Below are 24889 nucleotides of genomic sequence, written 5' to 3'. Positions count from 1 at the left end.
GGGAGGGAAGGAAGTGGAGACCGGTCATCTCACACCTCTTTCAAAGAGTTTTGCTGTAAAAGGGAGCAGAAAACTGGGAGTAGTAACTGAAAGGGTGGAATCAGAAAGGGTTGTTTCATCTTAAGATGGTGAAATTAGAGCATGGTAAGTGCTGATGGGAATGAGCTAATAAAGAGAAAAACTAATGATACAGGAGTGTCTCTTCTCTTGAGTGAAAAGAGATGGGATTAATGCACAGAGGGATTAGCATAGACAGTTCATTCAGAGCCAGCAGAAAGCCTTGGATATAGACAGGTGACAGCACATGGAAGACTTCTGCTGATTATTTCTATTGTCCAAGAGAAATAAGAGGCAATAAAGGGGGAAGGGAGTTTGGGAGGTTTCAGGAGGGAAAGGTTGTGAAGCAGTTGTCTAGGGGAGTAGAGTGTGAATTGGCTGGCGGAATGTAGTAGGTAGCATTGCCAAGCAGTAGCAAAGGCCACTTGAGATCTGTAGTCATGAGACCAGTCAGCATGGTGTGTGCTGTGTACAGGTTGGGGGAAGAGTTAGAGAATTGGATTCTACCAGGGTTCGATGTTTTCCAGGTAAGTACAAAAGAGAGTGATTTTACTGATCATATCTCTTTTATCTAGAATAGAAAAGAGTGAAAAGGATAAGTTCCCTGTACTTATGGAACTTAGATTCTAGTAATGGAGAAATACAGAAAAAGGAAGGGGTACAAATAAGTTATCAAGTAGTATAGTGCGAAAAAGATAGTGCAACAGTGACAGTGGGACTGAGGGTAGCTCTGGAGAGAATGGGTTGAAGAGTGTGTCCCTGAAAAGATGACATTTGAGCTAAAAGTTGAATGATGAGGAGCCACCTTTGGAGGAAGGTGTTCAAGGCAGAGAAACCACAAGTGCAAAGAAACTGAGGCATTCTTAGCAAGGAGGTAACAGATTCTAAAAATTAGGCTGGTTACAGTGGCTCACACCTGTAATCTGGGAGGATGAAACAAGGGGATCACTTTAACTCTGGAGTTCAAAGCCAGCCTGAGCAAGAGTGAAACCCCATCTCTACTAAATTAGAAAAAATCAGCTGGGTGTGGTGGCCCCAGTATGTAGTCCCAACTACTCACAAGGCTGAGGCCAGAAGGGTCCCTTGACCAACCCAGGAGTTTGAGGTTGCAGTGAGCTAAGATGATTCCACTCTACCCAGGCAACAGAACATGACTCAGTCTCAAAAAAGGAAAGTCAGTGGGGCACACTTGAGGAGACTTGGTCACTGATTAGATAAAGGGCTGAGGAAGAGAGAAAAGTTGGGTTGATTTCCAAGGGTTTTCGATCTTCTATGGGTAACGGATGGATGTCAGTGGAGCTACTGAGATGGAGAAGATGGGCGGTGAAAGCTGGTGTGCAGAAAAAAAGATAAATTCATCCTTATGATATGTTGGACTTGTGCCTAGAACAGTGGCACGTAGTGTGCACATAGTTAAGTATTGTTCAATGTTGGAAGGAGGTGTTTGTGGAGCAATTCTAAAACCTAGGACCTATGTATGTCTTTTTTTTTTTTAGAGACAGAGTCTCACTTTGTCACCCTCAGTAGAGTGCCATGGTGTCACATCTCATAGCAATCTCTAGCTCTTGGGCTTAGGTGATTCTCTTGCCTCAGCCTCCCGAGTAGCTGGGACTACAGGCGCCCACCACAATGCCTGGCTATTTTTTTGTTGCAGTTTGGCTGGGGCCAGGTTTGAACCCACAACCCTCTGTATATGGGGCTGGCATCCTACTCACTGAGCCGCAGGTGCCACCATAGGACCTATGATTGTTATAACCTAACCTTAACGTACAGAGAAGACATTTTACAGATGAACACAGAAAGTTTAGGAAACTTAGCCAATGTTTTCTAGTGAGTCAATGTTAACGCCAGAGTGAAGTCTATCCCCAACTCTTATTTTATTCATCGCTAAAGTTATACAATCATTATGTCCATATTAATCTTTGTTTTATTCCCCCACAGAAAAGATAAATCCTTTGGGAATAGCAGCCCCACAAGATTAATGATAACCAACTCATACCATTAGCAGGCCTTAGTATTGTACAAACCCTACCAAAATAAGCGTGATCAAGCAAAGATTAGGAAATAAATTGTTTGCTGTCCACTGTGTCCTTGTTCTGTTGGGGAACATCAGGGTACCAGCTGGCCGTATCTAATAATGAGTCAGATGTGGACCTTAGATAAAAGCTGTGACTATAGGTGAATATTGTTCCCACCTCTTCTTGAGTACATGAACTTGGACTTCTGGTCTTAGGATTGGGTCATTGCCCTTGAGTGGAAAAATTACCACACTAGTTGAAAGAGACTTGTGTTTTCTTTCTAAGAAAGGAACAGCTATTGCTTTTTTTTTTCTTAATAGCTATTATTTTGACTCCTGATATGGTTATACATTGATGGTATCAAATAACACATAATAAATTTAGTTAAAAAGGAAAACAAACACTGTCCTGTCAAACAAAATACCTGTGAGCAAATTTTTCAGTATAGCTACCTACAATCTTTAACCTTATGTCCACAAGTGTTTACTTGATAATATTCCAGTTTTATGACCTTACTTTTGGTATCAAAGTACACTGAACTATTAAAAGGTGATCTCTATGACAGGCTACAATTCTAAGAACTCTTTGTGACTGTCTTCCTCCTCTGGTTGACAAGAACCCAAAACCATTTTATCCCCTAGCCTCAGACTTAAGTTTGAAATTATTAATACCCAGAAAGCCAGGGAAAACATACCAAAAAGGGTAAGTATGGCAACAAAGTAACTCCGCTTTACAGGACTCTTGTCCGGTCACTGCAGGGTTACATTCTCCTTTGATACCAAAAGTAAGGTCATAAAACTGGAATATTATCAAGTAAACACATGTGGACATAGGTTAAAGATTATAGGTAGCTACACGGAAAAACTTGCCCACGGGTATTTTGTTTGATAGGACAGTGTTTGTTTTCCTTTTTAACTGAATGCCTTTTGACTATCATGCCTTGCCATCAAATTAGTCACGTGCAAGTCCACTCCTATGTTTTCCAGCCAACAGGATTACATTTATGCAATCCATCCAGCTAGATTTTGAAAGTTTTTGAGTATTCTAACTCTGGAAATTTAACTTTGTGACATAAGGGAATAATAAAAATTAAATGAAGCCAAAATGTTTCTCATGATTCAGCCTACACTGAAATATTAAAATGTGACCTCACTGTGTGAGGCTACAATTCTAAGAACTCCTTGTGACTGTCTTTGTCCTCTGGTTGACAAGAACACAAAACCATTTCTTGCCCTAACCCCCAAAAGCCCCAGTCTTAAGTTTGAAAATGAGCCTACCTGTTGCGTACGTCCCTCTATTTCTGAGGCACGTTTTTTTTTTTTTCCTCAGAATAACCATCAAGGGAGTTCCCCGACCTCCATCCCCAGAAACTGTTCAAAAAATGGCACATATAGTCTTCCTAATCAGAGGGTTTTAACCATCAGAGAGTGCATCCGAATGGTCCATGAGGCATGGTAATTTATAATGAGGATAATAGTAACTGTCCTCCAATACTGTTGTGAAAATTAAATGAAATAATTTTTTATAAGTATCTAAATACAAATTTGAATGTGCAGGGGCAAAAAACTTCAGTTGGGAATGATCTAGGATCACTCAGTTATTTACATCTTACCAGTGGGGACTCAGAAAAATAAGGAGTTACCTTCATTTTTAAGGTTCCATGGTAATCTCATTTGCTTGGGGTGTCCATGAACATAGTGTTTTTGCCATTGGAATGGCCTAAAGCAGGGGTCCTCAAACTGCGGCCCACGGGCCACATGAGGCAGTGTGATTGTATTTGTTCCGGTTTTGTTTTTTTACTTCAAAATAAGATATGTGCAGTGTGCATAGGAATTTGTTCATAGTTGTTTTTTTTTAAATTATAGTCGGCCCTCCAACGGTCTGAGGGACAGTGAATTGGCCCCCTGTTTAAAAAGTTTGAGGACACCTGGCCTAAAGGTTTGAGTTCTGAGGATAAACACACACACACACAATGGGATATCTACTCAGTGTGGGTCATGGAGAGCCAGCTTTGGCAGAACATATGACTATTCCTGACTACCCACTTTTTCCCCTGTAAGGTGAGTATACATCTGTAATGTTGCTTCCAGGGCCTCCAGATAGGCAGAGTCCATGTGATTTGCTTTGGTCCACAGACTGGATGGATGTGACGTACTCTAGTGTATGAGTTGAAGCTTTAAATGTGCTTGTTTAGATTGTTCCTATCCTCTGCCATAAAAGCTACACAAACCAAACAAGGGGCGTGCTAGTTAGAATCTTTCCTAGTCTTTAATACATACATGCAGTAGTCCATAGTCTGAATGTCCCTTAATAATAGAGTATTTCTCCATCTTGATGAACATGTATAAAGTCATTTCAAATTTTTCACTGTTACTCCATAAATATACACAATTGCTATTTATCAATTAAAAATAATTAATGAAAATTTTTAAGTTAAAAAATAAATATTTTTTAAACATTAATGCTGGCTAATACTTGTTGAGCTCTAACTATATACTAGCCCATGTCCTGAGCACTTGTATTATTTTTTTTTCCTCAGAACTACCTTGTAGGGTAGGTAATATCCTATTCCTCATTTTATAGATGATAAAACTAGACACAAAACTTAACTTCCCTAGGGTCAGAAAACTAGTTAGTGGCATAGTCCACATAGTCTGACTCTGGCACCCAAGCTATATCCCAAACACAATGCTGCAATAAATTTTTTGTTTATGTACATGTGCAGCTGTTTCTGTAGGAAATCCTTCCAAGAAGTGAGTAAAGGGAACTTATGATTCTGACAAACACTGATAAATTGTTCAGCAGGTAGGCTTAATTTCTTTTCCATCAACAGTGTGTAAGCATGCCTGTTTCCACCACTTCTTTACTTTTTTCCTTTTGACTTTTGTTTCATTCTGTTTTCTGATCAGATGAATAAAACTGTCTTAGTGAGTTTATGTTGCTATAAAGGAATATGTGAGGTCTGATTTAGAAAGAAAAGAGTTTGTCTTATGGTTGTGGAGGCTGTGCAAGAAGCAAGGTGATAGCATCTGTTTCTCGTGAGGGCCTCAGACTGCTTCTAAAAGGGAGCCTGCCTGCAGAGATCACATTGTAAGAGAGGCGGCAAAAAAGAGGGGAGGGAGGTGCCAGGCTCTTTTTAACAACCAACCCTCAAAGGAATTGAATGAGAACTCAATCTCTGCAAGTGGGACAGCACCAAGCCCTTCAGGTGGGCAATGCCCCCGGGACCCAAACACCTCCCACCAGGCTCCGCCTCCAGCATCAAGGATTAAATGTCTACAGGATGCTTGGGGGACAAATTTCCAAACTCTACCAAAAAAAAAATATATATATATATGTATATATATAGTCTCAAACTTCTTTGATTATATTTCTGATGGAATATCTTTTTATGAACTGGCAATTTTTATTTCTTCTGCTTTGAATGGCTTGTTTATATCTTTGCTTATTTTTCTATTGTATTGTCTTTTTTTGTACAGTTGTGTGGGAACTCTTCATACATTTTGAATTTTAATTCTTTGTTAAATATGTTGCAAATATGTTCCTCTGCCAGGGGTCCTCAAACTACGGCCCGCGGGCCACATGTGGCAGTGTGATTGTATTTGTTCCCATTTTGTTTTTTTACTTCAAAATAAGATATGTGCAGTGTGCGTAGGAATTTGTACATAGTTTTTTATTTAAACTATAGTCCAGCCCTCCAACGGTCTGAGGGACAGTGAACTGGCCCCCTGTTTAAAAAGTTTGAGGACCTCTTTATACCTTGTTTAGTATTATTTATTACAGAAGTTTTCGATTTCTATGTGTGAAATTTTCCTCTACAGTCCTTGGATTTTTGTTTCTTAGTTACAAATACCTTTCTTCTTAATATTTCCTAGATTATACAAATATTGTCCTGATATTTCTCTAGCTTTGTTTTTTATATATTTCTCTAGAATTTGTTTTTCTATACAGTGTGAAGTCAGAACCTAACTTTTACTTGTTTCCCCAAATAGATTAAACATCACTTATTGATAATTTATCCTTTCCTCCAATGATTTGGAATAGCAGTTTTATTGCACACTAAATTCCTTTATATGCCTAGGCTTGTTTACTGTTTTGTCAATCTATTTTTCTTTTCCCAAATTCCAAACTGCTCCAATCATTATAATGTTATAGTTTGTTTTGAGATTTAAAAAATTTTTTGAGAATCACCTTGAGATCCACAAAGAATACAACTGGAATTTCGATTGAATTGCTGTGACATTACCAATTAATGTTGGGAGACTGGAAGAATTGATCTTTACAACATTAAAATTTTCTGTTTGGGAACACCAGATTTATTCAAGTCATATTCTAAATCCTTCAGTTAGGCTTTATTATTTTCTTCCTATAGATTTTTGCATATTTCTTTTTGGTTTATTCTTGGGAACCTTTTGATTTTTCTTGTTATGACTAATGAGCTTTTTTGTTCTGGTACTTTTTCTGATTGGTATTAGGAAAGCCATCGATTTGTATATGTTGATCATATAGTTTGCCTCTTTAGTATATGTTTGAAACAGGTAAAAATAAATGTATTTTCAAAGTGAGGATAGACCACCATTAAGTATGCTTAATACAATCATAGATAACCATTAAAAGATGTTGGTGCATAGGGGGGTTACAGATGACAGAAACCATCTTATTTAATGGCACTACTAGCTACAGAATCCTACACTATATGGAACGACTTTAAGTCTGAGCCAAGATAATGAGTTTAATCAATTTTTCTCTTGACTTATTTGTTATTTTAAATATAAACACATATATAGCAAAAAAGGCAGTCTTCTTTGTGTGTTTATTTACAGTTCTATGAGTTTTAATAATGTTTAATAAGTTTTAATTCTTTTTTTTTTTTTTATTGTTGGGGATTCATTGAGGGTACAATAAGCCAGTTACACTGATTGCAATTGTTAGGTAAAGTCCCTCTTGCAATCATGTCTTGCCCCCATAAAGTGTGACACACACTAAGGCCCAACCCTCCTCCCTCCATCCCTCTTTCTGCTTCCCCCCCCATAAACTTAATTTTCATTAATTGTCCTCATATCAAGATTGAGTACATAGGATTCATGCTTCTCCATTTCTGTGATGCTTTACTAAGAATAATGTCTTCCACTTCCATCCAGGTCAATACGAAGGATGTAAAGTCTCCATTTTTTTTAATAGCTGAATAGTATTCCATGGTATACATATACCACAGCTTGTTAATCCATTCCTGGGTTGGTGGGCATTTAGGCTGTTTCCACATTTTGGCGATTGTAAATTGAGCTGCAATAAACAGTCTAGTACAAGTGTCCTTATGATAAAAGGATTTCTTTCCTTCTGGGTAGATGCCCAGTAATGGGATTGCAGGATCGAATGGGAGGTCTAGGTTGAGTGCTTTGAGGTTTCTCCATACTTCCTTCCAGAAAGGTTGTACTAGTTTGCAGTCCCACCAGCAGTGTAAAAGTGTTCCCTTCTCTCCACATCCACACCAGCATCTGCAGTTTTGAGATTTTGTGATGTGGGCCATTCTCACTGGGGTTAGATGATATCTCAGGGTCGTTTTGATTTGCATTTCTCTAATATATAGAGATGATGAACATTTTTTCATGTGTTTGTTAGCCATTCGTCTGTCATCTTTAGAGAAAGTTCTATTCATGTCTCTTGCCCATTGATATAAGGGATTGTTGGCTTTTTTCATGTGGATTAATTTGAGTTCTCTATAGATCCTGGTTATCAAGCTTTTGTCTGATTGAAAATATGCAAATATCCTTTCCCATTGTGTAGGTTGTCTCTTTGCTTTGGTTATTGTGTCCTTAGCTGTACAGAAGCTTTTCAGTTTAATGAAGTCCCATTTGTTTATTTTTGTTGTCGTTGCAATTGCCATGGCAGTCTTCTTCATTAAGTCATCCCCCAGGCCAATATCTTCCAGTGTTTTTCCTATGCTTTCTTGGAGGATTTTTATTGTTTCATGCCTTAAATTTAAGTCCTTTATCCATCTTGAATCAATTTTTGTGAGTGGGGAAAGGTGTGGGTCCAGTTTCAGTCTTTTACATGTAGACATCCAGTTCTCCCAACACCATTTATTGAATAGGGAGTCTTTCCCCCAAGGTAAGTTCTTGTTTGGTTTATCAAAGATTAGGTGGTTGTAAGATGTTAGTTTCATTTCTTGGTGTTCAATTTGATTCCAAGTGTCTATGTCTCTGTTTTTGTGCCAGTACCATGCTGTCTTGAGCACTATGGCTTTGTAGTACAGACTAAAATCTGGTATGCTGATGCCCCCAGCTTTATTTTTGTTACTAAGAACTGCCTTAGCTATACGGGGTTTTTTCCGGTTCCATACAAAACGCAGAATCATTTTTTCCAAATCTTGAAAGTACGATGTAGGTACTTTGATAGGAATGGCATTGAATAGGTAGATAGCTTTGGGAAGTATAGACATTTTAACAATGTTGATTCTTCCCATCCATGAGCATGGTATGTTCTTCCATTTGTTAATATCCTCTGCTATTTCCTTTCTGAGGATTTCATAGTTTTCTTTATAGAGGTCCTTCACCTCCTTCGTTAGGTATATTCCTAGGTATTTCATTTTCTTTGAAACTATGGTGAAGGGAGTTGTGTCCTTAATTAGCTTCTCATCTTGACTGTTATTGGTGTATACAAAGGCTACTGACTTGTGGACATTGATTTTATATCCTGAAACATTGCTGTATTTTTTGATGACTTCTAGGAGTCTTGTGGTTGAGTCTTTGGGGTTCTCTAAGTATAAGATCATGTCGTCAGCAAAGAGGGAGAGTTTGACCTCCTCTGCTCCCATTTGGATTCCCTTTATTTCCTTGTCTTGCCTAATTGTATTGGCTAGAACTTCCAGCACTACGTTGAATAGTAAAGGTGACAGAGGACAACCTTGTCTGGTTCCAGTTCTAAGAGGAAAAGCTTTCAGTTTTATTCCATTCAGTAAAATATTGGCTGTGGGTTTGTCATAGATAGCTTCAATCAGTTTTAGAAATGTGCCACCTATGCCTATACTCTTCAGAGTTCTAATTAGAAAAGGATGCTGGATTTTATCAAATGCTTTTTCTGCATCTATTGAGAGGATCATGTGATCTTTATTTTTGCCTCTGTTAATATGGTGGATAACGTTTATAGACTTGCGTATGTTAAACCAGCCTTGCATCCCTGGGATGAAGCCTACTTGATCATGATGAATGACTTTTTTGATGATAAGCTGTAATCTATTGGCTAGGATTTTGTTGAGAATTTTTGCGTCTATGTTCATGAGTGAGATTGGTCTGAAATTCTCCTTTTTGTTTGGGTCTTTTCCTGGTTTTGGTATCAGGGTGATGTTTGCTTCATAGAATGTGTTGGGGAAGATTCCTTCTTCGTCAGTTTTTTGGAATAATTTCTGCAGTACAGGAATAAGCTCTTCCTTGAAGGTTTGATAGAATTCTGGAGTGAAGCCATCTGGACCAGGGCATTTTTTGGTTGGAAGCTTTTTTATTGTTTCTTTGATCTCAGTGCTTGAAATTGGTCTGTTCAGAAGGTCTATTTCATCCTGGCTAAGTCTAGGGAGAGGGTGTGATTCCAAATATTGATCCATTTCCTTCACATTGTCAAATTTCTGGGCATAGAGTTTCTGGTAGTATTCAGAGATGATCTCTTGTATCTCTGTGGGATCAGTTGTTATTTCCCCTTTATCATTTCTGATTGAGGTTATTAGAGATTTTACTTTTCTATTTCTCGTTAGTCTGGCCAATGGTTTATCTATTTTATTTATTTTTTCAAAAAACCAACTCCTTGTTTCATTAATTTTCTGAATGATTCTTTTATTTTCAATTTCATTGATCTCTGATTTGATTTTGGATATTTCTTTTCTTCTACTGAGTTTAGGCTTAGATTGTTCTTCTTTTTCCAATTCCATAAGATCTCTTGTGAGATTATTGATGTGCTCTCTTTCTGTTTTTTGAATGTAGGCATCTAAAGCGATGAATTTTCCTCTCAAAACTGCTTTTGCCGTATCCCACAGGTTTTGGTAGCTTGTGTCTTCATTGTTGTTATGCTCAAGGAAGTTAATGATTTCCTGTTTTATTTCTTCCTGCACCCATCTGTTATTCAACAGAAGATTGTTTAATTTCCATGCCTTTGGGTGGGGTTGAGCATTTTTGTTAGAGTTGAGTTCCACCTTTAGTGCCTTATGGTCTGAAAAGATACAAGGTAAAATTTCAATTCTTTTGATTCTGTTGATATTTGTTTTGTGTCCCAGGATATGATCAATTTTGGAGAATGTTCCATGGGGTGATGAGAAGAGTGTATATTCTTTATCTTTGGGGTGGAGTGTTCTATATGCGTCTATCAAGCATAGTTGTTCTAGGGTCTCATTTAAATCTCTTACATCTTTGTTTAATTTCTGTTTAGAGGATCTGTCCAGCTCTGTAAGAGGTGTGTTAAAGTCCCCTGTTATGATGGTATTATCAGATATCATATTGCTCAGACTGAGTAAGGTCTGCTTCAAGAATCTGGGAGCATTTAAATTGGCTGCATAAATATTTAGAATTGAAATGTCTTCTTGTTGTAGTTTCCCCTTGACCAATATAAAGTGACCATCTTTGTCTTTTTTGACTTTAGTTGCTTTAAATCCACATGTATCTGAAAATAAGATTGCAACTCCTCTTTTCTTCTGAATTCCATTTGCCTGAAAAATTGTCTTCCAACCCTTGACTCGGAGCTTTAATTTGTCTTTTGAAGCCAGGTGTGTTTCTTGCAGACAGCAAATGGATGGCTTGTGTTTTTTAATCCAGTCAACCAATCTATGTCTCTTCAGTGGGGAATTCAAGCCATTAACATTTATTGAGATAATTGATAAGTGTGGTAGTATTCTATTCGTCTTATTTTGTGAGAGTCCATTGCTTAGTTTTGTCTTTTGCATCAGTGTTGAGGTTAGGTTCTGTCCTTTGATTTCTGAGTTCTTACTTTGCTGCTGATCCATTGTGGTGTTCAGTGTGCAGAACAGGTTGAAGTATTTCCTGTAGAGCTGGTCTTGTTGTGGCGAATTTCCTCAATGTTTGTATATCTGTAAATGATTTGATTTCTCCGTCAATTTTGAAGCTTAGCTTAGCAGGGTACAGAATTCTGGGCCTAAAATTGTTCTGTTTAAGTAGATTAAAGGTAGATGACCATTGTCTTCTTGCTTGGAAAGTTTCATTAGAGAAGTCTGCGGTAACTCTGATGGATTTGCCCCTGTAGGTCAACTGGCGCTTACTCCTGGCAGCTTGCAGAATCTTTTCTTTTGTCTTGACTTTGGACAGGTTCATCACAATGTGTCTTGGAGAAGCTCGGTTAGAGTTGAGGCAACCCGGGGTCCGATATCCCTCTGAAAGCAGTGTGTCAGACTCTTTGGTGATATTTGGGAAATTTTCTTTTATAATATTCTCTAGTATGGCTTCCATTCCTCTGGGGCATTCTTCTTCCCCTTCTGGAATTCCTATAACTCGTATGTTGGAACGCTTCATAAAGTCCCATAATTCTGACAGTGAACGTTCTGCTTTCTCTCTCTTCTTTTCTGCCTCTTTTACTGTCTGAGTTATCTCAAGAACTTTGTCTTCTACCTCTGAAATTCTTTCTTCTGCATGGTCTAACCTGTTGCTGATACTTTCCATTGTATCTTTAAGTTCCCTAATTGACTGTTTCAGTTCCTTCAGGTCTGCTATATCCTTTTTATATTCTTCATATCGTTCATCTCTTATTTGATTCTGTTTTTGGATTTCCTTTTGGTTATTTTCCACTTTATTAGCAATTTCCTTTATTGTTTCCATCATTTCTTTCATTGTTTTCAACATGTGTATTCTAAATTCCCTTTCTGTCATTCCTAACATTTCTATACTGGTGGAATCATCTGCAGTAGCTACCTCATGGTCCCTTGGTGGGGTTGTTCTAGACTGGTTCTTCATGTTGCCTGGAGTTTTCTGCTGATTCTTCCTCATGAGTGGTTTCTTTTATCTGTTTCCTTGCCCTAATTTTCCTTTCACTTCCTCTTGCTCTTTAAGTTCTTGTGCCTGTGGACTAAGGGTTACAGGACCAGAAGTGTGAGAAGGTTGAAGAGCAAGAAAAGGGGATGAAAGAAGGGAGGACCGAGTGATAAGACAAAAAAGAAAGAGAAAGGAGAGGGGGTGGGTATAAAGAATATTGACAAAAAGAAGAGAGGCACAGAAAGAGGGAGACAGGGCAATATATGTGTACAGTAGGGTACTTTGACACAACCTTAAAAAACCCCACCTTCTGGGGGTGCCCAGTTGGGTGGTTCCCTTGAGGTCAGCAGCTCTTTGCTAACCTGATCAGACACAGTACCCCACCTCCACCAAGTAGAGAGGAAAGACAAAAATGCTATAAATCAAACCAAAAGAAGCAAACAGAAAACTTTACGGGGATAAAATTGGGTGAAAAACCAAATTATATCGGTAGAAACACTAGCAAAAATGAAGTTGAAGTTATTAAATAAGGCAGCAATGGGAAATTATAATTAAACTAGGAAAATTGAGAAAGAAAAAGGGATCTGTGTGGAAAAGATTGAAATTAAAAAAACAAAAGAACATCAGCAACGTCAAAATAAAGAAACAAAAAAAAACAACCAAACAAAAAAAAAAGAAAAAAATACAGAACCAAAAACAAAGCAGTTTGTATATGTTATTGAATATTGTCTGGGCAACACGTGGTCTTCTGGGGTATGAGATGTTAGTCACAGTTCTGATACAACTGGAGGCTGCTGATTTCTCAAACCCCAGCAGGTAGACACCCTAAATCTCTCTTCAGCCTACTTAAAAGGCACTTTGAACTTGTAAACTTGCTGAGCAGAAGCTTTCCCAGCTTTCTCGCTGGAATCGCTGCTGAAGTGGCTATCCACTTACTCAGTGTGCCAAAACCGGTCTCACTCTGCCCCTGAGGGTTAGGGATGCAAGGCGGCTCAAACCCCACCCTTAGGCTACTTGGTTGCTGGGTTACCAGCTCCCACCCGTTTGTAGCTCTGCGACCCTGAGGGCGGAGCTTGCCGGGGCAGATCACTGACAATGGATCCCTGTGACCCACCGCCAAACACTATTAGCTCCGTCTGGCTCAGCGGCTCAGACTGGGGCCCTAGACAACGGCCAAAGTTCTCCGCACTCCCGCTCAGGCCTTCCCCAAGGCAGTTCAACTCAGTGCCAAGTCCAAGGACATCAAAATAGTTCACAGGTAAGGCCTTTCTGGTTTGCAGTCTCGCTGCTACTGAACTTACAGTTGTGGGCGGGTTTAGACGGATTGAACACACGCGACCACTTGCCAGTTTTCCACTGTTTTAGTCCTCCTCTTGGGGTCCAGAAGTCTCTCGCTGACTCCCTGTATCTTCATAGGAGTGATGATAGGCAGTTCCCACCAGCCAGAGATGCCTGGAGTCCTATCTCCCCAGACTCACGGTGCCCAGATGCAAGGAAGCTGTTACTCGGCTGCCATCTTGCTCCGCCTCCGCCAAGTTTTAATTCTTATACCTGTAATGACCAGCACAAACACAATACAGAACATTTCTAACTCTCCTCTACCAGTCTCTCAACCCATCCCTAAATCTGGAAACCAGTAATCTGTTCTCCATTTCTATAGTTTATCTATGTCACATAAATGGAAATACCTGGCGTAGCAAGCTTTTGAGACAAGCTTCTTTCACCAACATAATGCATTTCAGATTCATCCATGGTGTTATATGTTTAGTAGTTCATTCCCTTTTATTGCTGAGTTGTATTTCATTGTGTGGATGAAGTTTGCTTATTCATTCATCTGTTCATTTAAATTGCTTTCAGCTTTTGGTGGATGTGAATTATAACTATTCTAAACATTAGTACAAATTTCTGTGTAGACATGTTTTCATCCTCTAGACTAAATACTAGAAATGAGATTGTTGGGTCATGTGGTGGGTATTTGTTTAACTTTGTAAAAATCTGTCAACTTTTTCAGAGTGATTGTTCCATTTTGCATTTTAACCATCAATGTACCGTTGGGTAATTATACCTAATGTTCCATTTATAGGAACTATAATGAATGGTTCTGTATTAAAATTTTGTATTCCAATTGTTTATTGGTGGCATATACAAATGACTTATTAATTCTAGTGGTTTTTTAAATATATTTCTTGGAACTTTCCGCATGGATAGATATGTTGTCTACAAATAAGGACAGTTTTATTTCTTCCTTTCCAGTCTTCCAATCTCTTCCTTTATCATGTATCAGAGTAGAGTTCTGGCTGCTCTGGATCCTTGTTAACACTTGATACTGTCAGTATATCTTATTTTAGCCATTCTAGTAGGTGTGTAATAATACCCCATTGGGTTTTAATTTGCATTTCCCTAATGAATATTGAATTTGAGCATTATTTCATGTGGGTTTTTTTTGCCATCCATGTATCTTCTTTGGTGAAATGTCTGTTCAAATCTTTTGCACACTTTTTTTTTTATTGGATACCCCCTCTAATTTTTATGAGTTCCTTGTACAGTCTAGATCCAAGTTCTTTGTCAAATATATGACTAGCTAACATTTTCTCCCACCTCATAGCTTATCTTTTTATGGTTTTAACAATACCTCTTGAAGAGCAAACATTTTTACTTTTAACAAAGTCCAATTTATCAATTTGTTCATTTATGATCATGCTCTTAGTTTCATAACCATGAAATTTTTGCCTAACCATGATCATGAAGATTTCTTCCTATGTTTTCTTCTAAGAGTTTTATAGTTTTACATTTTATTTTTAAGTCTGTTATCCATTTGAGTTAATTTTCTATATAATGTAATATATAGGTTAAGGTTCAATTTTTTTTGCTTTGGGATGTCTATCTTTTCCAGATCATTTTTTGAAAAGACTGTCCTCCATTGAGTTGTCTTTGTGTCATAGTTAAAAATAATTTGACCAGATTTGTGACAATCTATTCCTGGAGTGTCTATTATACTTCACTGACCTTTTTGTCTATCCTTTCACCAGTACCACACGTTTTTTTACTGTGGATTTATGAGATGTCTTTAAAATGAGTAGTATGAGTCTTTTAGTTTTGTTTTTCAAAATTGTTTTAAATAATTTAGTTTCTATAAGAATTTTAGAATTAACTTGCTTATATTTACAAAGAATTCTTCTGGGATATTAATCAGATTGTATTAAATCTTCATATTTACATGAGGAAAATTGACATCTTACTGTATTGAATTGAATTGTCCAACCTATGAAAAGGATATGTCTCACCATTTATCTAGGTCTTCTGTGATTGCTTTCATCAGCATTTTGTAGTTTTTAGAATACAGATCTTGCATATCCTGTAATAATTATACCTAATGTTCCATTTAGAGAAACTATTATGAATGGTACTGTTTTTAAATTTTAGATTCAATTGTTTATTGGTGGTATGTATAAATACAAATGACTTGTTAATTCTAGGGTTTTTTTTATATATTTCTTGGAACTTTCTGCATGGATAAATATGTTGTCTACAAATAAGGACAATTTTATTTCTTCCTTTCCAATCTAAATGCCTTTTCTTTCTTTATCTTATTTAATCAGACCAAGTAAGACTTCAATACATCTATGTCTATAATCAAAGTGGAATTACTTTTTAGATAGAGTATGATGTAAAAATCAAAGTTTCTTCTTCCACCCTGCATAATTTATTGAAAAGTCTGTTGTTGTTGTTTTTTCCCATTGCTTTGCAACAGCAACTTTATCATAAATCAAAGGTCCTTATGTGCGTGGATCAGTTTCTGGGTTCTCTATAGCGAACCCACTCCTCTACTTGGCTATTCTTACAGCAGTACCACATAACGGCAGCATAGTACAGCACATCTCCACCTTGTTCTTCTTTTAAGTGTCTTGCCTAAGATTGTAAAGTCAGTTTCACATACCTGCACACACATGTGCATACACACACACCTACTTGTTGGGGGTTTAATTGGCATTGCATTGAATCTAATGATTCATTAAATTTTACAATCCATAAACATGGTATCTCAATACATTCATTTAGGTGTCTTTCTTTCAGTGTTTTCCCCCACTTTCTGCATAGAGGACTTGTACGTCTCCTGTGAGTTTAATCACAGGCATTTGATTTTTTTTTTTTTTTTTGAGACAGAATCTCACCATCTCTCTGGGTAGAGTGCTGTGGCATCATAGCTCATAGCAACCTCAAACTCTTGGGCTTGAGCAATCCTCTTGCCTCAGCCTCCCAAGTAGCTGGGACTACAAGCATGCACCACTATGCCTGCCTAGGTTTTTTTTTTTTTTTTTCTATTTTTTTAGTAGAAATGGGGTCTCATTTTTGCTCAGCATGGTCTAGAACTCCTGAACTCAAGCAATCCACAGGCCTCGGCCGCCCAGAATGCTAGGATTACAGTCATGAGCCACCATGCCTGGCTAGCATTTGATAATTTTATTGTGATGTAGATGGTATTCTTAAAATGTTCACCTCTAACTCTTTTTATTTTTTCATATCATAAAAGGATACTCAGGGTGCTATGCAGACTGTGAAGGTGGGAAAGAATAGGGAGGCAAAACAGTTACGCATCTATTAAAATAATTCAAGAAACGATAATGGTTTAGACAAGAACACAGGAGTGGAGGGGTGATAAGCAGTCTGGTTATGGGTATTTTGAATGTAAGGTGGAGAGCACTTCTGATGCTGGAATTGGGGAGTGAGAATAAAAGAAAAGAGTCAGGGTAATGTGGAATGTTTGGCTCAGCCAACTGGCAGATTAAGTTGCCCCTAGCTGGGTTGGGGAGAACTTGGAAAATCAAGAGTGTGGTTTGGGCATATTTTGGAGATTATGTAGAAGACTTCACCTTTAACTGTTAAAAAGACTGTGTACTGTTTAAAATCATAATACTATCAATGTATTATAAGGTTTATAACATCTTAAGGTAAAATACATGGTAGCATTAATACAAAATTCAGCAGAGCTCATAAAATTAAAATTACACTATATTATAATACTGTTTGTAGGGGTGGTAAAATACTAATTCAAGGTAGGTAAACAGCAACAAATTAAGGATGCATACTGTAACCATTAGAAAAACTATTAAAAATATGACAAATACATCTAAAAAGACAAAAGGAAAGATGGAGAAGTAAAAAGTACTTGATTAATCTGAAAGAAAGTAGGAAAGAAGGATCAAAGAAAGAAGGAACAGAAAGAATAAATTAAAAAACAAATGTGGCAGGCTTAAAGCTAACAATATCAGTAATCATAATAAATGTAAGTGTGGTTATCACTTTTAAAAGAACAATATTGTCAGAGTATTTTTTTAAAAGATACAATAATATGGTGCCTACAAGAGACAAGTATTTAATTACTTAAATACCTAAGTATTTAACTGATAAATTGGAAGTAAATTAATGGGAAAAGATATTCCACACACATATAAACCAAATGCAAGCTCATGTGGCTATATTAATAACGGCCAAAGTAGATTTGGGGAAAGAAGTAATTCTTGAGAGGCAGAGGTAGGAAGATACTTGAGCTTAGGAGTTTGAGACCGGCCTGGGCAACATAGTGAGTCCCTGTCCCTAAAAAATAAAAGAAGGAAAGAAAGAAAGAATAACAGAGAAAATGAAGGAAATTCATTTTATTATAATTAAGAAGATCACGGCAATAAGAGGAAGTCACAGCAATACTAAATACATACATACTTATGCACCTAATAATGTCTTCAAAATTTATGAAGGAAATAGCTGAAAAGACTTAAAAGAAAGCAGACAAATCTAGAATCTTAGTTGGAGATTTTAACACCCCTCTTTGGTAATCAATAAAACAAGCAGATAAAACATAATTAAAGACAAAGAAAGAACCACCTAGGCTTTAAAACATAAAACATACAGAACTAAATAAAATGTATGAGAATTTACACTAAAAAAACACAAAACATTACAGAGTCAAAGAAGACCTAATAAAAGGGGAATTTGTCAATTTCAAAGATTGGAAGACTCAATCGTAAAGTTGTCAGTTCTCCCCAAATTGATCTATGCATTCATATTTTGGGTTTTTGTTGGGTTTTTTTTTTTTTTTTTTTGAGACAAAGTCTCACTGTGTTGCCCTGGGTAGAGTGCTGTGGCATCACAGCTCACAGGGACACTGTCTAGTTTTCCTAGCTTTCAGTGGAGACAGGTTTCACTCTTGTGCAGAGTAGTCTCCAACTCCTGAGCTCAAACAATCCACCCACCTGGCCTTAGCCTCCCGGAGCACTAGGATTACAGGCATGAGTCACCTTGCCTGGCCAATCTATGCATTCAATGCAGTCCTGATTGAAGTCCTAGCAGGTTTTTTTGGTAGAAATTGATAGACTGGTTTTTAAATTGATACATAATTGCAAAAAGCCTGAAAAAAATCTTTAAACACAAAGATGAAACATTTATATTACCAAATTTCAAATTTTACTATAAAGATAAATAATTCATACAGTAGAGTCTAGCCATAAATATAAATAAGTAGATTGCTAGAACAGAATACACTCCAAATATATATATATATGTATATATATATCCGCCATATAAGGTTATTCGACCTATAACAAACACCAATGCAATGCAAGGGGAAAGAATATATGGTGTTGGAAGAACTCAATATCCAGCTAGAAAAAAGTGAAACTTGACCCTTGTATTTATACCATTTATAAAAATTAATTTTATTTTAAATGTTTTTTAATTTTCTTTTTTAGAAAAAAGTGTCTCATTGTGTTGCCTAGACTATTCTCACACTCCTGGTCTCCAGTGATCCTCTCTCTCAGACTCCTGAGTCCCTGGAATTACATATGTAAGCCACCATGCCCACCTTATAAGCTAATTTTAAATAGATCTAAATGTGAAAGCTAAAATTATAAATCTTCTAGAAGGAAACACAGAAGACTATCTAAATGAGCATGAAGTAGGTGCATGGGACCAAAAAACATACCAACTATAAAAGAAAAAACTGGTCAAGTAAGCCAGGCAAGAGCCCGTCTCCACTAAAAATCGAAAAGCTAGCCAGGAGTTGTGGCCGTTGGCTATAGTCTCAGCTACTTGGGAAGCTGAGGCAAGAGAATCACTCAAACTCTGGAGTTTGAGGGTGCTGTGAGCTGTAGCGCCATAGACTCTACCCAGGGCACAGGGTAAGCTCTGTCGAAGGAAGGAAGGAAGAAAGGAAGGAAGGAAGGGAGGGAGGGAGGGAGGAAGGAAGGAAGGAAGGGAGGGAAAGAAAAAACTGGTAAAGTAGATTTCATCAAAAAATATAATTAAAGACATGAAAAGTTAAGTCACAGGCTGGAAGAAAAATTTTTGACAGGCGGGAGGGAGAGCAACAGATTTTTACAAACACGTCACAAAGAAAATACACAAAAGGCCAAGAAATCAAATGGAAAGAAGTTCAACATCATTAGCCATGAGGGAAATTGAAATAAAAACACAATGAGACTACTCTCTACACACCCACAAGAAGGGCCGACAGTACCAAGTGTTAAGAGGATGTAGGAGCTACTGGAACTTTTTATACACTGCTGTACAATGGTACAGCTTCTTCGGAAAACTTTGTGACAGTTTCAACTAAAGTTAAACATATACCTACTCCATGACTCAGCAATTCGAATTTTAGGCACCCACCAGAAGCGAGAACGTATGTCTGCAAGACTTATACAAGAATAAAAAACTTTAATCATAATAACCCAAAAGTGAATACACCCAAATGTTCATCAATAGTGGAATGGATAAGCAAATTATAATATGCATACACTAAAAAAACTTACTGCTACATGTGACTACTTGGATAATGCTTAAGTTGTATAAGTTTAAGCATACTGTATGATTCTTTTGATATGAAGTTCTAGAACAACCAAACTAATCAATGGTGATAAAAACAAGAATAATGTTTTCCTCTTAAGGTGAGTATTGGCTGGGAAAGTGAACTCGAGAACTCTGTGATGATGCCTCTTTTTCACAGATGACATTACGGTCATTCTACCTCCCAAACACACTACTTCACACTACACTTCACCTCCTTCTCATGGTCTCTGCTGTTTCCACCCTAGTCCAAGTCTGCCCAGCCTCTCATGTTCATGCTGTAAGAAGGACCCTCTCTCTTTGCCTGAGGATGGAATGGGAGACAAATGCCCAGAGACTCATCAGATGTATTTATGTGAATGAGCAAGAGCCGCACCACAACACTTCCATTCTCTACTCATCCTAGATTTTAACTTAAACTGATTTTCTTTTGTGCTATTTTAAAGATTCAGTAGGTTTTTATGACTTTTCTGATGACTTCATCATGAAATATATTATTTCTATGGAAAAATGTATTTTGATTTCCAACCATTGACTAACCTTTTAGAAACCAATCATTTCCTTACTGGGAATTTTCTCTTTTTTCTATGGTGTTTTAAATTACCTTTAAGTATTTGTGATGGGCTTTTATTCTGTTTCCAGTCATCGTGAAGGATAGCTTCAGTTTTTGTGTGGGAGAGTGTGGCAGGCAGCCTGGCCTCCTCCAGAAACACGGTCAGCGGAATGCTTGACAGACGTTCTGTCTCAAAGGAGCTGATCGAAGGAGCCTTCCTGACTAGTTCACCCTTGAACAAATCCCTGTACACCCATCTTGTGCAAGTGCTTATCACATCTGTGTTAGTTTCTTACAGCTGCTGGAACTAATTACCACAATGTTAGTGGTTCAAAAGAATACAGCTACATTCTGTTGCATTTCTGGAGACCAAAAGTCCAACATGGGTTTCTCAGGGTCAAAATTATAGCGTCTCCTTAGTTCATTCAGAATTATCCAATTAATTAATAATTGTTTTATAAGTTAAATTTCAGTATTAAGAGTGTTAAAACATTCCCTTTAGGATTTTATTTTTAAAAGATACTGTTCTAGTATAAACTTGTATTTATGGCTGAAAGGTTCTATGAAAGATAGCAGTCATTAAAAAGTTCCAGGGGCAGGACCTATGGCTCAAAGGAGTAGGGCACCAGCCCCATATGCCGGAGGTGGTGGGTTCAAATCCAGCCCCAGCCAAAAAACTGCAAAAAAAAAAAAAAGTTACAGTTCCAAAGAATATTAACCTTAATTATGGTTACTAAGTGTCACTATCAATAAGCAAAATAAAAAATTCAGTGGCACAAAAAAAATAGCAGTTGTCATATAAATGTCCAGTATTAGTGGGTATAGGCTAGAAGATCTAGTCACTTAGCAGCCCAGCCTGACTATGGACCTACCAACTTGGTACATGATAATCAGCATTCCAGGCTACGGGAAAGGAAAGAGTAGAAGACCAGGGCGAGCCATTTCCTTTCAAACAGGGTAGGAAGAAGCTGCCCATGTGACTTCTTCCTCATGAGAACGTAATCACCTGGCTACACAAGGTGAACTGGATACAAGGGGAACTGGAAATTGCAGCTTCTATCTGGGCAGCCCCACCTCAGCTGTACCCTTACTATGTTGTAAGAGTTGGAGAACAGGTTTCAAAGAACAACTGATAGGGCGATAGTGTCTGTCACCCTTCCAGCCACTAAAATTCTGTGTTCATCACTCTCCTGATATGCTCACTCTCTCACCAAGGAAAACAACCCCAAATTTCATCCAGCTAATTTCATCCTCACCAAGGAAAACAATCCAATGAACGACCCCAAATTACCGCCAGCTCAAATTCGGGGATCTCTGGGTGACATGTAATCATCCCTGTCACATTCAGATGTGACTTCTTTTTTTTTTTGATAATTAAATTTTAAATTTATTTATTTATTTATTTTATTAAATCATAGCTGTGTACATTAATGCGATCATGGGGCACCATACACTGGTTTTATAGACCGTTTGACACATTTTCATCACACTGGTTAACATAGCCTTCCTGGCATTTTCTTAGTTATTGTGTTAAGACATTTACATTCTACATTTACTAAGTTTCACATATACCCTTGTAAGATGCACCACCAATCACCCTCCCTCCGCCTCCCTCCCAGAAGACCAAAAATCACATCATAACAAAGATATTTGTACCAGAATGTTTATTGCAGCCCAATCCATAATTGCTAAGTCGTGGAAAAAGCCTAAGTGCCCATCGATCCACGAATGGATTAATAAATTGTGTTATATGTGCACCATGGAATATTATGCAGCCTTAAAGAAAGATGGAGACTTTACCTCTTTCATGTTTACATGGATGGAGCTGGAACATATTCTTCTTAGTAAAGTATCTCAAGAATGGACTTCTTATGGTTCAGAGACCCACTGTTGCTGGAAGTGATGGGGCCGGGTCGCAGAGATAAGACCAGCACTCAGAATTATGGAGAAGCAGAGGGCTACAGCTCACTCAGGCATGCAGCACTTAACTTTATTTCTTGCAAGCTTATATACTCTTAACAACACTAAGTTCTGCACATAATAAAACCAGCTGGCTAAAAATGGTTTTTATGATAAAAGTACAAAGAAGCCATACAGAGCAACCACAAAAACTTATTCAGCCATTCATCTGTAAACAACAGGTGCAAACTTTAACTGAGGTGCACATTAACTTATCTTGTTTTCCACTTCCAAGGTCCCTTCCAGGACATTCCAGAGACAGCCAGACTCTGCCTTCAGGGCCTGCCTCCTATACGTGGGGTCTTAAAGGAACATCCCTTCATGTGGACTCTGAGAAAGCTTCTTCAAACATAAGTCAATGGCACTCAAAGTCACATTGAAGTTACAATTCACTGACTGCAAGAACCCCTTTCTGCCTTTTCCAGCACTCGGTAAACCATGGATAATAGAAACAGAATGATGAGATGTCCTGTTCTTAGGTATTCCTTGGCTCTTCCACTCCCAGAGGAGTGATAGAATGGTAAGCTCATTTTTCTGAAATATCAAAGGAGATACATTTAGGAAACCAAAAAAGAATACTGCTCTTTCTAGGAGAAAGTAGCATTAGACAAAAGGAAAGATATTTACTGACAAAAAGTATTCTATTTGTTAGTAATCTGTGAGGACATTAGTTAAAGGGTTTCAGGAGCAAAATGAGGAGAGAATCCAGATCCAAATTAAATGGCAGCTTTTTTAAACATATGAATTGTTTATTAGGGCATCTTGATGTGGCCGTTAAGAGATTAGTGACATTTTGATAAGTTACTTTTTGACAGAACCATATCAAAAGGTAAAAACATTCTTTTTCATTATTATTCTTGAGAAATATATATATAACTTGATCCTTTAGTTTCTTCCCCTTCATTCCATCATTAGGCAATGTTTATTCTATGTATTCCCTGCTGTGTGTGTGTGTGTGTGTGTGTGTTTACTATATTTGCACATAATTCAGACCATATATTGGGCAGGAATCTTCTTGATGGAACCAAATGATTCCCCAAGCCAAAGGTCTATTTTTAAACATATTTTAAAGTAGTTGAAATAGGCTATAAGCTGTTCACCTAAAATGTAGAAGTGTAAAGGCAGGCATTAGACAAAAAGAAAAGCAATGCCATAGATGAGAACTAAAAATGGACTTAGGGCTAAATGAGAAGTAAAGATATCCTCCTGCAGGAGCAATGTATGTAGTGCTTGAGAGCCCATGCCTGAAGCCAGACTGCCTGGTTCACATCACTGCCTTTCCAATATGCTGAGTGATTTTCAATGAGTTACTTAGCTTCTCTGTGCCTCTATTGTCCAACTGCAGAATGAGGGCAATCAACCTGATGGGACTGCTGAGAAGATTACATAGGTCAACTCCCACTACACCTATTGAACCATTCAAGATAAGCCCCCGAGGTATTTCTCCTTGAGCCTGTGAAGAACACTTTCAGGATGAGGCCAGGAAATCAAAACCCAGGGTTGGCACGCTTGGCATTGAACCATGTGGAGCAAAGCTGGGTTAGTGGTAGAAGGTGAGTGACAATTCATGGAGTCAGCCACCATCCGTGCCTTCTCCCCATCCATGCCTTCTCCACCATCCACCATCCATGCCTTCATCCTAACCGTGCCTTCTCCAACCCTGACATCTGTCATAAGAGAGCCCAGGGCTGGATGGGCCCTAATTCTGACTCAGAATATAAAATCCTAGATCTGTTACATTGGCGGTTCTACTAGACTTTATATTTGAATTACATTTTTGAAGTGGGTGTTTTGTGTTTTTAACTACTTAAATATAACTGTGTGCGAGAAAACACTCTTTAAAAGTATTTTGATGGAAATCATCTGTTCATGTTTTTGTCTCCACTAAACAACCAGTAAGCTCCTCTGAGTAGAAAACATAACCCTTTCCTCTCTTTCCCTGGAGCTGGATTTAAAAGCCTGTCTGTACCGGCAAGCGGAAAGGCAGACCCAGTCCGGTGAGGGGGGGAGGAGGGGCGGGGGACGGCAGATTCAGTCCAGAGGTATGGAGGGGGGGCCGGCAGACTCAGTCCAGGGATGGGGGGGGTGCCAGCAGACCCAGTCCAGAGGTGGGGAGGGGGGCCGGCAGACTCAGTCCAGGGGTGGGGGGCCAGCAGACCCAGTCCAGAGGTGGGTGGGGAGCGGGGGCCGCCAGACCCAGTCCAGGGGTGGGGGGGATGCCGGCAGACCCAGTCCAGAGGTGGGGAGAGGGGGCTGGCAGACTCAGTCCACAGGTGGGGAGTGGGGGCCGGCAGACCCAGTCCAGGGGTGGGGAGGGGGACCGGCAGACCCAGTCCAGAGGTGGGGAGGGGGGCCGGCAGACTCAGTCCAGGGGTGGGGAGGCCAGCAGACCCAGTCCAGAGGTGGGTGGGGAGCGTGGCCCGCCAGACCCAGTCCAGGGGTGGGGAGAGGGGGCTGGCAGACTCAGTCCAGAGGTGGGGAGTGGGGGCCGGCAGACCCAGTCT

The 24889-nt window shown here is 38.5% G+C and overlaps 1 long non-coding RNA gene across 1 annotated transcript; it reads left to right on the top strand.

Annotated features, from left to right (window-relative positions):
- The first annotated feature begins 522 nt into the window (after positions 1-522).
- On the top strand, positions 523-24257 carry LOC128586619 (uncharacterized). The gene is made up of 4 exons (XR_008380272.1): positions 523-584; positions 3941-4135; positions 22621-22905; positions 23731-24257. It is a non-coding gene; the product is annotated as an uncharacterized LOC128586619 (long non-coding RNA).
- The last annotated feature ends 632 nt before the right edge of the window (positions 24258-24889 follow it).

The sequence above is a fragment of the Nycticebus coucang genome, chromosome 5 (assembly GCF_027406575.1).
Source record: "Nycticebus coucang isolate mNycCou1 chromosome 5, mNycCou1.pri, whole genome shotgun sequence".
NCBI lineage: Eukaryota > Metazoa > Chordata > Mammalia > Primates > Lorisidae > Nycticebus > Nycticebus coucang.
Note: the sequence above shows the minus strand (reverse complement) of the source record. Positions and strands in the feature narration are given on the sequence as shown.